Source organism: Protopterus annectens, chromosome 4.part1 (assembly GCF_019279795.1).
Source record: "Protopterus annectens isolate FY-2018-M chromosome 4.part1, PAN1.0, whole genome shotgun sequence".
In the NCBI taxonomy this organism is placed as follows: domain Eukaryota; kingdom Metazoa; phylum Chordata; order Ceratodontiformes; family Protopteridae; genus Protopterus; species Protopterus annectens.
Window position 1 is genome coordinate 569250455 of NC_056734.1, and position 13976 is coordinate 569264430.

A 13976-nucleotide genomic window follows, 5' to 3' on the forward strand; every position below is an offset into this window, starting at 1 on the left:
AGCTGCTGTTAAAAATGAATAATTAGTAAAGCATATAAAATATTGCACAATAATTATAAGAATCAATCAGAGGAGTTTAGAAAGGAGTGGGAAGAAAGACTGGATAAGCAATTCACAAAGAGACAATGGGGGGATATATGTATATCTCCCAAATATGCAACAAAGTCTAGAAGATTTAGGATCTTTGCCTGGAAGTGTTTACATAGGTATTTTTATACCCCTAAGAGAATCCAAAGAATTTTCCTCAGGTGGATAGCAAATGTTGGAGGTGTGAGAGTTAAGAAAGAGGTAGTTAGGAGCATATTTTTCGGAGTGTTATGAGCTAGCAGACGTTAAGGATTCCCTGCAGACTACTTTGCTGGAGATGCTGGGTGAGCAGATGGGACTGACTGGGGATATGATTGTTTTGAGTTATTTTACAGAATCAGAATTGCCTAGACATAGTAAAGCCTTGCTGAGTCTAATTATGGTGGCTGCCAAAAAAGCAATTACTAGAAAATGAAGATCAAAGTCAAGACCAACTAGTGAATATAGTAACAGAGATAAAAAAATGGAACTGGGATCTTTAGAAAAGGGAAGGAGCAAACTACATAGGAAAAAAAATGGGAACTGTGGGAACAATATATGCAGAGCAGGAATGAGATTTAAGAGTCAGGATTTGAATGAGCCATATAATGCTTAACTGACAATGACTGGATGGTTTATAAGTGATGTATAATGTTTGCAGCTACAGTTGTTTCAATGGTGTCTGTGATATAAACTGTTTGCAACTAAAGCGATATCATTTTGTATGTTTTTCATTTATATAAATGTAAGATTTCCTTTGTCATATGTGAACATTTAATAAAGATGTTTGGAGAAAAAAATGTTCCTGAGTAATAATCACATCGCTATAATTAAAAATCTTAAACCAATTTTGTTCATCAAATATTATATAGTTTTTTAAACAGGTTTTCTATGTTTTTTTTTTTTTTTTTTGTAATGTATTTCTGAGTCTTTTTATTATATAAACACATTGGTATATTGGTAAATGTCTTTAAATCTGTTTTGAAATGGAATCTGATGTAATTAATTGAATTATTGTCTGTTAATGGGATTGGTTAGGGCATTTATAAAAATGGAATAATGGGTAATAGTTTTAATTATTTTGATGAATTTCTTTAGTAAAATGAACAAACACACTTAATAAATAAATGTATGATTTTTGTATAGCTTTTTGTAATGACTTAGCAGCATTTTTCCTTATGAAAATTCCTATTACAAGATTACAGATTAGGGATGCAGTCAGTGCCTGTGGGCTCAATGCACATTTGCTATGAGGATGTTCAGAGTTATTGTGATCATTTTCATAATTGTCTATTTGTGATAGTGAAGCTGTTCACATCAGGCCTCCAAAGACAGCAGGTGTTCACCAGTAGGGTAACCCTGTTATCACAATACAACAGGTACAAAAATCAAAGCAATGCATGCAGCATCTAACAGCTTTACACTACTCAGTCAGTTGCAGTCTCAAATAAATTTTTTCTCTGGCAAATGTCAATCATTTGCAGTCTTTACACAATTCAAGACATATGTAGGATTCAAAGCCTACTCTTATGTAAGAGATGAGCAGACAATGCCCCTTCATTTCCTCTGTTAACTCTGACTGAACCCTGGCTCCCAAGATAGTACTTGAATATAGGTTGCTGTGGTGTAAATAAATACTGTCCCCCTGTGCCACTGAACTGGTTTAACTTTACCTTTATTTTTTTGTTTCATAACTTTAGTTTTACACATTGGGAGGTGCAGGTGTGTGTGTGTGTGTGTGTGTGTGTGTGTGTGTGTGTGTGTGTGTGTGTGTGTGTGCGCGTGCATGTGTGTGTGTGTGTGTGTGTGTGTGTGTGTGTGTGTGTGTGTGTGTGCATGTGTGTGTGTGTGTGTGCGCGCGTGCACATGCAAGTGTATGTGGGGGAGGGCTTTGCATTCCTGACACAGTTAAAACTATGTCTGTCATGTCAGCATGCATCCATGATGGTGCATCCATCCTAGTCTTATGTCTACTAACAAAATACATTCTAGTCCACATGTTCTATTAAAGAGGTACACATTGGAGCAACATTCAGCATTACTGCCTCACAGTGCTAGGGTCACACTTTGATGCCTTCTGTGCAGAATAGACTGGATGCCCTTTCTGTGTTAGCAAGAGTTTTTACTTGGGGCTTCAGATTCTTTCCATACCCCAAACATATGCAAATTAACTGGCAATCATCTAAAATTAACATACATGTGCACATACATGGCATGTGTGTGTGTGTGTGTGTGTGTGTGTGTGTGTGTGTGTGTGTGTATGTGCCTGTGTGCATGTGTGCGTGTGTGTGTGTACACCAGTGGCGGCTGGTGACTTCAAATTAAAGGGGGCTGCAGGAGACAGCTGAATGGGTGGGGCCAATAGGAGGGGGTGTGGTCAACTAGAACAGGGTGGAGCTATGCTCAAAACCACAACAACTGGAATTTTACTTAAATACGCTGCCCTGGATGCCAAACCGTCATTACGAGAGTCCAATCAAGACAAAATGAAGTGTAGAAGAAAAAAATATTTCAATGCATTGGCTACATGACAACTTACTTAATATCTAGATGGAAACACAAAGGTTGTGAGGCATGAAAAAATAAATTACTTTTTAAATACATTACTGGAATGTCAGTCAAAATCAAGTATAAAAAAAAAAACACTTCTCCTTGCACTGCAGTTCTTATTATAATTTATATTCAGCTTTATAAAACTACCAAGTAACATGCTGAAAGTAGCAATCTCTGTGATACCCCCACTTGTAAAAATGTTTCTTATTCAAAAAAGACCTGCTGCCTGACAACTATCTACTTGTTTCATGGGGAAGACATGATCAAAGTAAAAAATGAACAGCAAACAAGAAACAAGCTCAAGATAAATTGCTTAAAGGATCACTGCACAAGTTATGGACCACGCATGATAGATTGGCATTCTGTTTAGTTTATGGGTAAAACCTGCAAAGATGACTGCAAGTCTCCAACAAATGTAATGAGCTTCTGAAAATACTGTAATCCTGTCCTTTATTACAAATACTGTCATATGCATTTCAATACCTAAGGCTTATATGTTATCTAGTTATGTAAATATTCTCTGCATGGCAACACCGAAAAGGCTTTCAATGTTTGTAATTCTTTAATAGTATGCTTATTAAAGCTTACTTGCATCTTACAATCTCCAACAAGATTACCTGATGGTCATTAAAGCATTGCTACTTAAACACAGAGCAACACAGAACTGCGACAGCATGCATTTTCTGAATAATAAGTATAAATCAACAGTATAAAAATATGACGGAAAACCAGAACATTCTACAAAATCAAGGACAGATGAAAAGCCATGGTTGTACTTGTGGTCTACCTTGGATGGGGGAATATTCTGCACACTTACAGTACATAACTGCTCCTTGCCTTGCTTGGACACATCCAGAGCCACTACAATGGGGAGTGTGGTGCAACAAGTATTTCACAATTTGAAATGTCTCTGGCTGACGATGATGGCTCTGACACTCATACCTCTCAACTTCAGAGCAAGAAATCTGGACAAAGCCATACATAGAAGTGGGACACAGGCCCAAAAATAAGGACAATTTTTAAATATTGCTCTTATAAACTTAGAAAGGTAATATAATAGTAGTAGGTCTTGCATTAGTATGAATTTTCTGAAGGGTATGAAATCTGAAACTCAAATGTCTGCCATTATTTTCTAACTTCAGTCTTTAATGATTTGCCACTAATTTGCCAGAAAACCACAATTTTATGAAAAACAGATCAAACATGTGATGCAAAAATATAAAATTGCCACACAATACAGATGGGAACCTGTCAAAGAAGGGACACATTTTTAATATTAGTACTGTTAACTTGAGCAGCTGACAAAATAAGAGCATCTACATGCATTTCTGAAATAAAAGTAATCTATAACTCTGATCATTACAGTTATATATAATTGTAAACCATCCACATTTTCTTCCAAAATTGCCATTTTGTGGAGGGATTATTAGGGAGAGAGCAACATTTTGAGCCAAAATTGGGGACAGCTGAGAGGTTTGGATATTCCTAATTATATAAAGTGATTTATTTGCATGTACCTCTCAACCTCTTAATACAGGAAATCTGGACAAGACCAAATATATTGCGGGAACATACAAATAGTACAAATTGCTCTTGTTTAAACTTAAGACAGTTGACAGAATAACAGATTTTGCTTTAGCATGCATTTTTCTGAAGGTTATAATGTCTGAAACTCAATGTCTGTCATTATTTAGTGACTTCATTCCTAAATGATTTGCCAGAAAACCACAAATTTTATGAGGAACAAACCAAAAATAAAAAGCAAAAATCTATTAATTCTGCAAAAATCTAGACAGTTGAGAGGTATAGTTCAACTGGGGCTGTCTGAGTTTGCTGCCCTTCCCTCCTCACAAAATCATGGTCGAATGGAGCCTCCCCCCTGCAGCCATTCCAATGTCCCATTACTTGGTTATTTCGCCCCATTTACCATAAACACTGTAATGTGCATACTGCTTTACTTCTGCGATGATTTGGATTTCATTTAAAAGTTTTATTTTGCATTTTACAGCACAAACCTTAATAGATATCTACTAAACAAAGCAATGCAGTCTCACAATGAAAATAGACTTAGCATTAAAACTTCTCTGCCCTTGAAACTCACATTCATTGAAGTAGCATTGAAACCCACATTCAAAGAAAATACATTTTGCCAGTGGCAGATAAAGATTAACTTTGGGCTGTTTTCAAATTGTAGACCCCTTGAACATGAAACATACACATGCTCTTTGATACACCTTCCTGAGTGTATTAAATTATATTCCTTGTACAATACAGTACAGTTGTTAGAGGGCATTTTAAATGTATTGTTTTGAACATGTTTCCAGTAAACAATTAAACAAAATGCATGCACCAATAATGACAAAACTGCTCAATTCAGAACATTGCCATCATAAAGGTCTACTCAATCTCCCACTGTCCACCAGTATCACTTTTCCAACTGGCAGTTGAGGATATATCTGTTCAGATGAGCAATATCAGTGCGAGTATTTCAGATCCAATTAAAGTGACAGAAAAAAAATGAAAAAAGTCAAACAAAAAAAAACTATCATCTTTTAAAGATAAAACTGGACTAAACTCTTCCATGATTCAGTCAGAAGCCCACAAATCACTATTATAAAGCAAGAAATATTTGACTTAGACTCAAGAAGTAGAAAAAAATAACTGGGATTTTAGGGAAAAGTTTGATGCAGTCATTTGAACTGCACACATGTTATTTCAGTTGCTGAAGACCCTAAATCAAAAGGGAACATTGTGATTCATTTACTTATCTTCTCATTTTAACCTCCCAAAATTATTTTTTGTAAAATTATTAAACTACCAGGAAGTTACAAAAACAGTAGTTATGTATTTACCATAATGGATCCTTTCATCCACGTTTGTCTGATATGACTGAGGGGGTCTTCTGGCTGCTTGTTGTATCTGAGATAGCAAAACTAGTGCTCCAGTCTTGAGCTCCTTTAAATCTTTCCCTATCCATTCTGCATCTGTAAGTGAAGCTGCCTCAGATCAATTTGTTGCCCAATAAGAAAGCATGTGTGCCATAAAACCTCCTAGATATAGGTGCAACATCCCTCATGTCCTTCAGAGTTAATAATGGGAAGAGACAGATGGAGGGTGGTGTGATGTCCCCCCCTCTGAGCCAGTAATCAAAGACCCTGACTCCTCAACACTGACATTGGAGAGGAACATTCACTTGGAATACAAATGGATGCACTCAGTATTTCCAGATGCAGAGCTCTCTGCATCAAGCACAATTTCCCTTAAGAGCACACAGGGCACTCACTCAGCCCATGGTCTGGGTTTCTCTCTCTGTCTCTATCCAGGTCTCTAGTAAGGCTCCCCACTGGCACAGCTTCAGAGTTAAGTCCTCAGCTAAGTGCCCAAGCCAAATCATCCACCACTCTCACTGTGAAACTAGTGCTTCATGTCCCTGCCCAAGTAGCTGACACATACACTCTTTGAGATTTAATTTTCAGACATACACACCTGGGAAAGGCTGGCACAGATTACCTGCTCTACCAACTTTGCCCAGACTGTAAGATAGATTCACTGCCACCAGTCAGTTACAATAAGGCTCTTAAAAGGTATCCAATTATACAGAGTGAAATTAATATTAATACAAATGGTATTGTTGAACAAACAGAAAGGTTTCAGGAGTGACCAGAGTTATCACCAAATAAGTATGTGCAAATACTCTCAAAACTTAAATATTTTTTCTAAAAGGGTCGGCTACTATGAGAAGTTTAAACATATTTAATAATAAATAATAATAAAGAACATGAAAATACTAAATATCTATTTACAGTAAATACAAGAGTTTCAGTCACAGGGAATATTAAAAATAATACCAATGGAAAGTTTCAAACAGTTATAGAAAAACAGTATTTAACTAGTCTCACTACCTTTTCCTAACAGATCTAGAGAATTACTATTCCTACTTACTGAATAGAGCAAGGCAAGATGATTTGGGTGAGTGGTCCTTGTTGTCAGATCCAAGACAAAATACAGAATGTTGCTGAAACTTCAGTCTCCTCTAATATTAAAATATTATTTCTGTACAGAATGACATCATACACATCTGGTCATCTGACCCTGTTTCCCACACGATATCCCATCACTAGAAGCTAACAGGGTTTAGCACCTATGTACTACAATACACACAGATAGAGCTTTGCTCAGATGTGGTGCAGTTTCTGGAAGTCATGAAAACATAAAACCATTTCAATCTTCCTACAGGAGCTACCATCTATTCTCTAGCCCAGACACTGCATCTCTGGCTCCATTCAAAACTGTGGGATAACATCTTTATGGCTTAACCCATGAAGTAATTTAATTTCAGATATATTTTGCAAAGTCAGGTGGATTAAGATTAACCTCTTCACTTCCATTATATGCTGTTACAATGTATACATTTAAATAGTTACAATAATACATGTACATTTCCTTTCCTTCCAACAGGGTTCACTGTTGATACATTTTAATACAAGCAAACTTCACAAATACATTTTCAGCACAAGCAGCTGTACAAATCAGTTTGATATACAAATGACATATAATTATTTACAAAATTCCAGCTAGCTGTTCTGGCATATGTTACAAATCCACTACCCTATTTCTCATGGCATGGCTGACAGTACCTCCTATCATCACAGGTGGGTTGTTAATGGATTGATGTGGATGAAAGTATTAGACGTTATGGTGAGTGTATAACTATCATATCCTTATTCATCCCAGCCATCTGATTTGACTGATGGATGAGAATTTCTGGATGGAATTGTGATAGCAGACCCATGAGGGTGGTAGCTTCCAAGGAATCCCTAAACCTCAAGATTATGACCACTTTGTAATATTTTGCAAAGTTATGCAGAGTAGACCAAGATGCAACTGCACATATTTCATTAATTGAAGAATTCCCGAAGAAAGTTGCAGAAATAGCCATGGAACTCACAGAATAAGCCTTATGCCTGCATGGTAAGTAATGGTTGTTAGTTGAATAAATGAAGGTAATACAATCAGGCAGCCATCTCACCAAAATGACTGGAAACTTTGGAATCAATTTTGTTTGGTGAAAAGGACACAAACAGTTGAGAATATTTTCTAAAGATTTTATTTCTGGGGAAGGAAAATCTTAGCTGTCAATGAACATCTAAAGTATGATTTATTCATTCTTCCTTGTTTGCATTCATCACCATCATCATTATCAACCCCCTTTTCCAAATTTCTACATGGGGTTGTGCTATCATGTTAACTAACTGCTGCCATCTCTCTCAATTCAATGCCACACTCCTGGCTTCCTTGATACTAATGTCTGACTGTCACAGATCTTCTCTCACACAATCCATCCATGTCTTTACTGGATGTCCTCATTTCCTCTTACCTTCTTCCTGTCTGTTCCAAATATTTTTCACCATAATGCCTTCTGTTTTTCTGTACATGTGCCCAAACCACCATAATCTGTTCATTTTGATCTTTTCCACAATTGGAGCTACTTTGCCTTCTGCTCTTATGTCCTCATTTCTTCATTTATCCCACAGTGTGCAACCTACCATCCATCTCAAGCATTTCATTTCAATCTCCCCTAGCTTCCTCATCTGCTCTGCCTTTACTGCCCAGGTTTCTGTACCATACAGTAGTACTTATCACACTGATGTTAGTACTCCTTACCTTTCAGCTTCTTTGGCATTCTTCTGTCATACGCTACAACTGACACTATATGCCAGTCGGCAGCAGCACCTCTGATTCTAGCTTTGACCTCCTCATTCAGACTTCCCTTCTCCTCAACCATCCCTCCCAGATATTTGAAGCTGTTAACCTGTTCCACTATCCTCCCTTCTATCTCAGTTCTCAGCTTCTTCTAATTTACACAGTTTGCTGCCATTACCAATGTCTTATCTGTACTTAGCTTCATCCCATGTGCCTTCAGTTTTGATATTCCATTCCGCTATCCTTTGTTTAAGTTCTTGCTCAGAGTCTGCCTGTAATGCCATATCATGTACATACTGCAGCTTTGTTGATCTGTCCCCTCTGACCTGTTTGCTAATGTAAACCATCACCAGTATAAACAGCAGTGGGCACAAAGCTGAACCCTGATGTACACTCACTCCTGCTGGGAATCGCTCTGTGAGACCAAACACTGTTTGTACTTGAGTCATTGGATCTTTGTACATAAACTGCACTAATTCTACCAATGTTTCTGGGACTTTGAACCACTGCAGGACTACCCAAATTAAATTAATGGGACCTTGTCATATGCTTTCTCCAGGTCTAGGAATGCCCACTTGGACTCTTGCCTCATCTCTAGCTTCTTCTTAACTGTCTGTCTCACTACAAACATTGATTCAGTTGTACTATATCCTGATCTGAATTTGGACTGCTCATCTCCCATCTTACCATCTACTACTCTGCATATTCATTTATAAATCAACCTCTCCTGAACTTTCATGCAATGTGACAGGAGTTTTAAACCTCTGTACTGCCTATATTTGTGGATGTCCCCTTCACTCATGTACACTGGCATGAGTATGCACACTCTGCAGTCATCTGGGGTACGCCTTTCTTTTCACACTGTTATGAGTACCCTCAGGAGCCATTTCTTCCCTATCTTACCCATCATCTTTATCATATCTGATGTGACCTCATCTGAGCCCACTGCTTTCCCTGAATTCATTTTCCTTAGTGCTGTTCTTACATCTTCAAGGTGGGCTCCACTTCTTCTCTCATAATACGCTGTGTCTGGGGCAATACAGCTTCTGTGGGGTTTTCTTAATTCAGAAACTACTAGAAGTAGTCCTTTCATCTGCCTTTGATGTCCTTTGGATTGGTGAGTAGGTTGTTGATGTCATCCCTTGTGAAGGGTGTCTATGTTATTTATTTTTCTGCCTTTGCCTTACAACCTGATATAGTTTCTTTTGACACCTACAAAGTCACTTTCTAGAAACTGGTAGAGTGCATCTGACACCCTCTTCTTTGCTATTGCAACTCCTTTCTTAGCCTCTTTGTTAGCCAGCCAGTATTCCTTCCTAGTCTAGTCCACCTTTTCTATCTCCCACTTTTCCTGCACTCCTTCCTTTTGATGACTTCCTGGACTTCTGCATTCCACCAACAGCTTTCCTTATGTACCTTATTCCATACCTGGCTTGGCTTCATACCTCTTCTGCAGTCCTCACACATGCTGTTTTGAGATGCTACCATTCTTCTTCAACTCCACCTATTTCCTCCTCTTCTTGGGATGCTAGAGCCATGAGTAATTCCTTGAACTGTAGCACTTTATCTCCAGTCAACTTCCAGGTCTTTAGCCTGGTCTCTGTTGACCTTAGAGCCTTGTCTGACCACTGCTTGCAGCTGATTATGGCAACCAGTGGTTTATGCTGTGGGCCAATTGTTTCACTATGAATGACTTTACAATCACCGATTCTACCTCAGTGCCCTTTTCTTAATAAAAGGAAGCCTACCTAAGTTGCATGTTAGCCACTCTTGTATATGATCTTGTGACTGTCTCTCTTTCTGAACCATGTGTTGGCTACTATCAAACCATTTGCCAGACAGAAGTCTAGAATTGTGTTTCCTTCTTTATTCCTATTACCCCACCCATGTGGACCAAAGCAGTCATCATATTCTGTTCTGTCCCTCCTGATATTTTTATTCAAGTCACCCATTTTCAACACCAATTCATGTTGTCCTCCTTTATCTAGTAAGTCCTGCAACTGCTGTCTGAAAGAACTCTTCTCTACACTATCACCTGCTGGGGGGCATTCATTGCCATGAATCTGTCACTAAGTCTGATGACATCCTTCACTGCTTTCTGAAGCTTTCCTCTAACCACAATTCCCTCACCATTTCTAGCCTGTTGTCCTCCTGAGTAGTAGTAGAACATTCTGGATCCCAAGCCAAGTGGTTTTGCTGCACTGCCCTGTTTGGATTATTTGGGGAAAAAGACTGGTAGGCAAATGTGCTGGTTCAAATTAATGTCGGGCAGATCAAGACAAATTAGTTGCTGCACTTGGTGTTGTCTGGGGAGGTGTAAAGATTGTGGCAAAGATAGCCCCACTGACAGAAAATCTGTCATGTCACTGCTAGATGTAGAAACCACTCTTGAGGCAACAGAATGGATCTTCTGAGCCTGTTGGAAAGACAGTTAGTCCTCTTGGGAATGTACACTGCTATCAAGAAGTGATGCAAAGTAATTGTTTCTTGCCACACTCTCAAGGCTTCTTGGCATAAGGGACAGGACCTGGTTGCCCCCTACTTGTTGATGTACCAAACTACCATCCTGTTATCAGTTTGAATCAAAATCACTCCTGGAGGTAAGAAGCCCTGTAGTTCCTGCAACACAAGAAGGATTGCTCCCATCTCCAGGCCATTGATGTGAAGGTTGGCTCCCCTGACAATGCCCCCCCCCCCCAGGAGGAGGAGGCATCTGTGATTATCAACTGCCATAAGAGGTGGCATCTCAAATAGTGTTCCTAGAAGAACCAAAGGTGAATCTAACCATCAACATAGCTGGACTCTACAAATATGGGTGGTTATAATGGGTGCAGAAAAATGATCTGTTACCTGTGAACTTTGTGCACTGAGTAGCCATTTTAGTATTCCCATATGGAACTGAGCTAGATGTTCTTTTAGGGTGGAAGAAGCCATTAGCCATCAGTACTCAAAGGACTAGGACTGCTGGTGGAGATGAAAGTTGAAGGAGGTTTCAAATGGAATGTCTCAAGATCTGAACTCTTTCTGAAAGAAGAGAAATAATGCATGTACTGATGTCCAGGCGGCATCCTATGAAATGAATGGCTTGACTTGGCTGCAGATTTGATTTTTCATAGTTTACAGAGATGCCTAAGGATAGAGAGTTGAAGCAAGTAGTCTCTGGCCTTGATCAGGGATTCTTTTGATGTGGAAGCAAGGAGTCAGTCATCCATATATGGAAACACATGAATCGCTTGTAATCACAGGTGAGCTACTACCATCTCCATGCATCTGATGAACATCCAGGGAGCTGTGGTGAAACTGAAAGGAAGGCACTGAAATGAAGTGATGGGTTCCAGGCAGAAGTGTAGGTATATTCTGGATGCTATGGCTATTTTGATGTGAAGATAGGCATCCTGAAGACATACCAAGCACATCCACTCATTTGTCTGTAGGATGCTTGCAGTGTGACAGTGCTGAAAGTTGTATTTGTTACAAACTGGTTGGGTTCATTTTGGGCAAAGATTGGCCTCTGGCCCTTGTTTTTTTTTTAAATTAAAAAGAATCTGAAGTAAAAACCTGACCCTGTTTGATCAGTGAGATCTGTTAAAACTCATTCCCTCCAGTACAGCTATTTTGAGTGTGTACCTAAAACTCCTAGTGGGTGTGGCTTGAGCCTTTAAAAAATGAAGTTCTCACCTTACAGCTTTAACAAATACTCATTGACAGAGGTCAGATATCAATACAATTGTGTTTGCCATCATGTGTGCGGCAAGATAAAATATTCTTATACCTTGTATGTAGCATGGTTTTGAAATTATTAATGCAAGTATGAACAAGTAATATTTGATGCCTTGAGCCGCAGTAGAAGGTAACTGCAGAAACGCCTGGAGGAGCACTCAGCTGTAATGAGTTTTAATGGTTCATTTGTCTGGAAGAGACAGAATTTCTCTTCTGCATGCTTTTTGCCGATGGGGTGGTACATCTAGCAGTAGCTGACTTGGTAGGGGAGGAGGGGAGGAAAAGGGAATAGTATAGCCTCTGGATATTACCCTTCCTACCTAAGAATCCTGAAAGGTGGCCATCCATGCAGAACAGTAGAGAGACAGGTAGGCAGACAGACAACCTACAACTGCCTCCAGAGGGGAGAAGTTGGGCAGCCCTTCAGGAATGGTTAGGCTGCCTATCAGGGAAGGCCATGTTACCCATGGTTTTGTGGACATCCCCACCCTCTGGGGGCTATGCCTATTGAAGCGGCTGCCTCTGCCACAGCTGCCCATATAAAAAGTGGATTCAAAAGGTCAATGCTGGGATTTTTCAAACCATATGTTTTTGAACCTCTTTTGCTTTCTACTGTAAGACCACTGTGTGGTATGAAATTTAACTCCTTTGGCTGAAAATATCTTCTCATCCTATTCACACTCCTGTGTCTTGTCTTTAAGATATGTACCAAATAAGGAAGCTCTAGCACAGGAGGAATTCATAAAGGATACTTTAAAGTTGTCTCTGAAGTTGCAAAGGTGAAGCCAGACAGGACATCTCATCACAATGCTTGCACCTGCTGCACTCACTACTCCATTGGCTGTATTATGCATAAGCCAGATGAGTTTGGTTATAGTGAGCATGGGGACCAAGGTGGTCTCAATCAGTTTCCTAGAGTCAGGGGTAGGAGGACTTTTCAAAGAGATTAGCACTCTCTGAAAACAGTTCATGTGGGTGGAATTGTTCAAGACCCTGAGTGCAAAGGTGCATAAAGCATATACCTTTTTCCCCATCATTCCATTGTCCTAGATTCCTTGTTGAGAGGACGGATCGTAGCTGTAGCCTCTGTCAGCTCTTATTTAGTTGCTGTTTCCACAATAATAGAATTAACCAAAGGTCTTTTGGACAAATAATAGATGTCCTTGGAGAGTCTGAGTATTTTGCCTGGCTTTCTAGGAACACTTTCAGATGCATCTGACTCCTACTTTGCTTTCCTAGGACCAAGGTCAATAAAGTGTTTGAATGCAGGTACCACTCAGTAAGTAGAGTGTGATGACTGATATGCTTTAAGGATGACCTCCTAGTCCTGAAAGGGTGGGTCTGTGGGCCAGGATTACCTCTGAGTGTGAACTCAAAGAGCTGAGTAAAACTGAGGCCTTCCAGAGGTGTTGGGGGGAACCCTGTTGATCATCTGAGTCTGTATTCAAAGTAACTGTCCTTCCTTTTGCATATCCTTTTCTCTGGAACATTGAGTGGGAGCTGGTTTAAGTCCACAGAGGACTGATCCTGCAAATGAGCCTTTTCTTGAGGCCATTCCCTTGGTTCTGACTCTGAGAAGCATAAAGAACTGAGCCAGACAAAGAAGGATTTCCTGGGTTAAGCTGACACTGAAGAAGCCTGTATGCCAGTTCTCAGAGGAGAAGCAATAAATCCTTTCCATAACCTCAAATGCCTACCTTACATCTGCTGGATGTGAGGAACCCCCATGTGAGCTACTACTCCTGAGGAAGAAGTAGATGGCACTGATGAGAGGGATCCCCAAACTCAGTGTAGCACAGTGCCCCGAAGAGGTGATAGGTGCCATAGCCTCAAAGACTAACAACATTGACACTGAGAAGGGGGCCATGTGGGATGAATTTAAGGATGCTGTTAAAGTGTCAACATCAAGACATCAGTCCCAAGATTCACTCAAC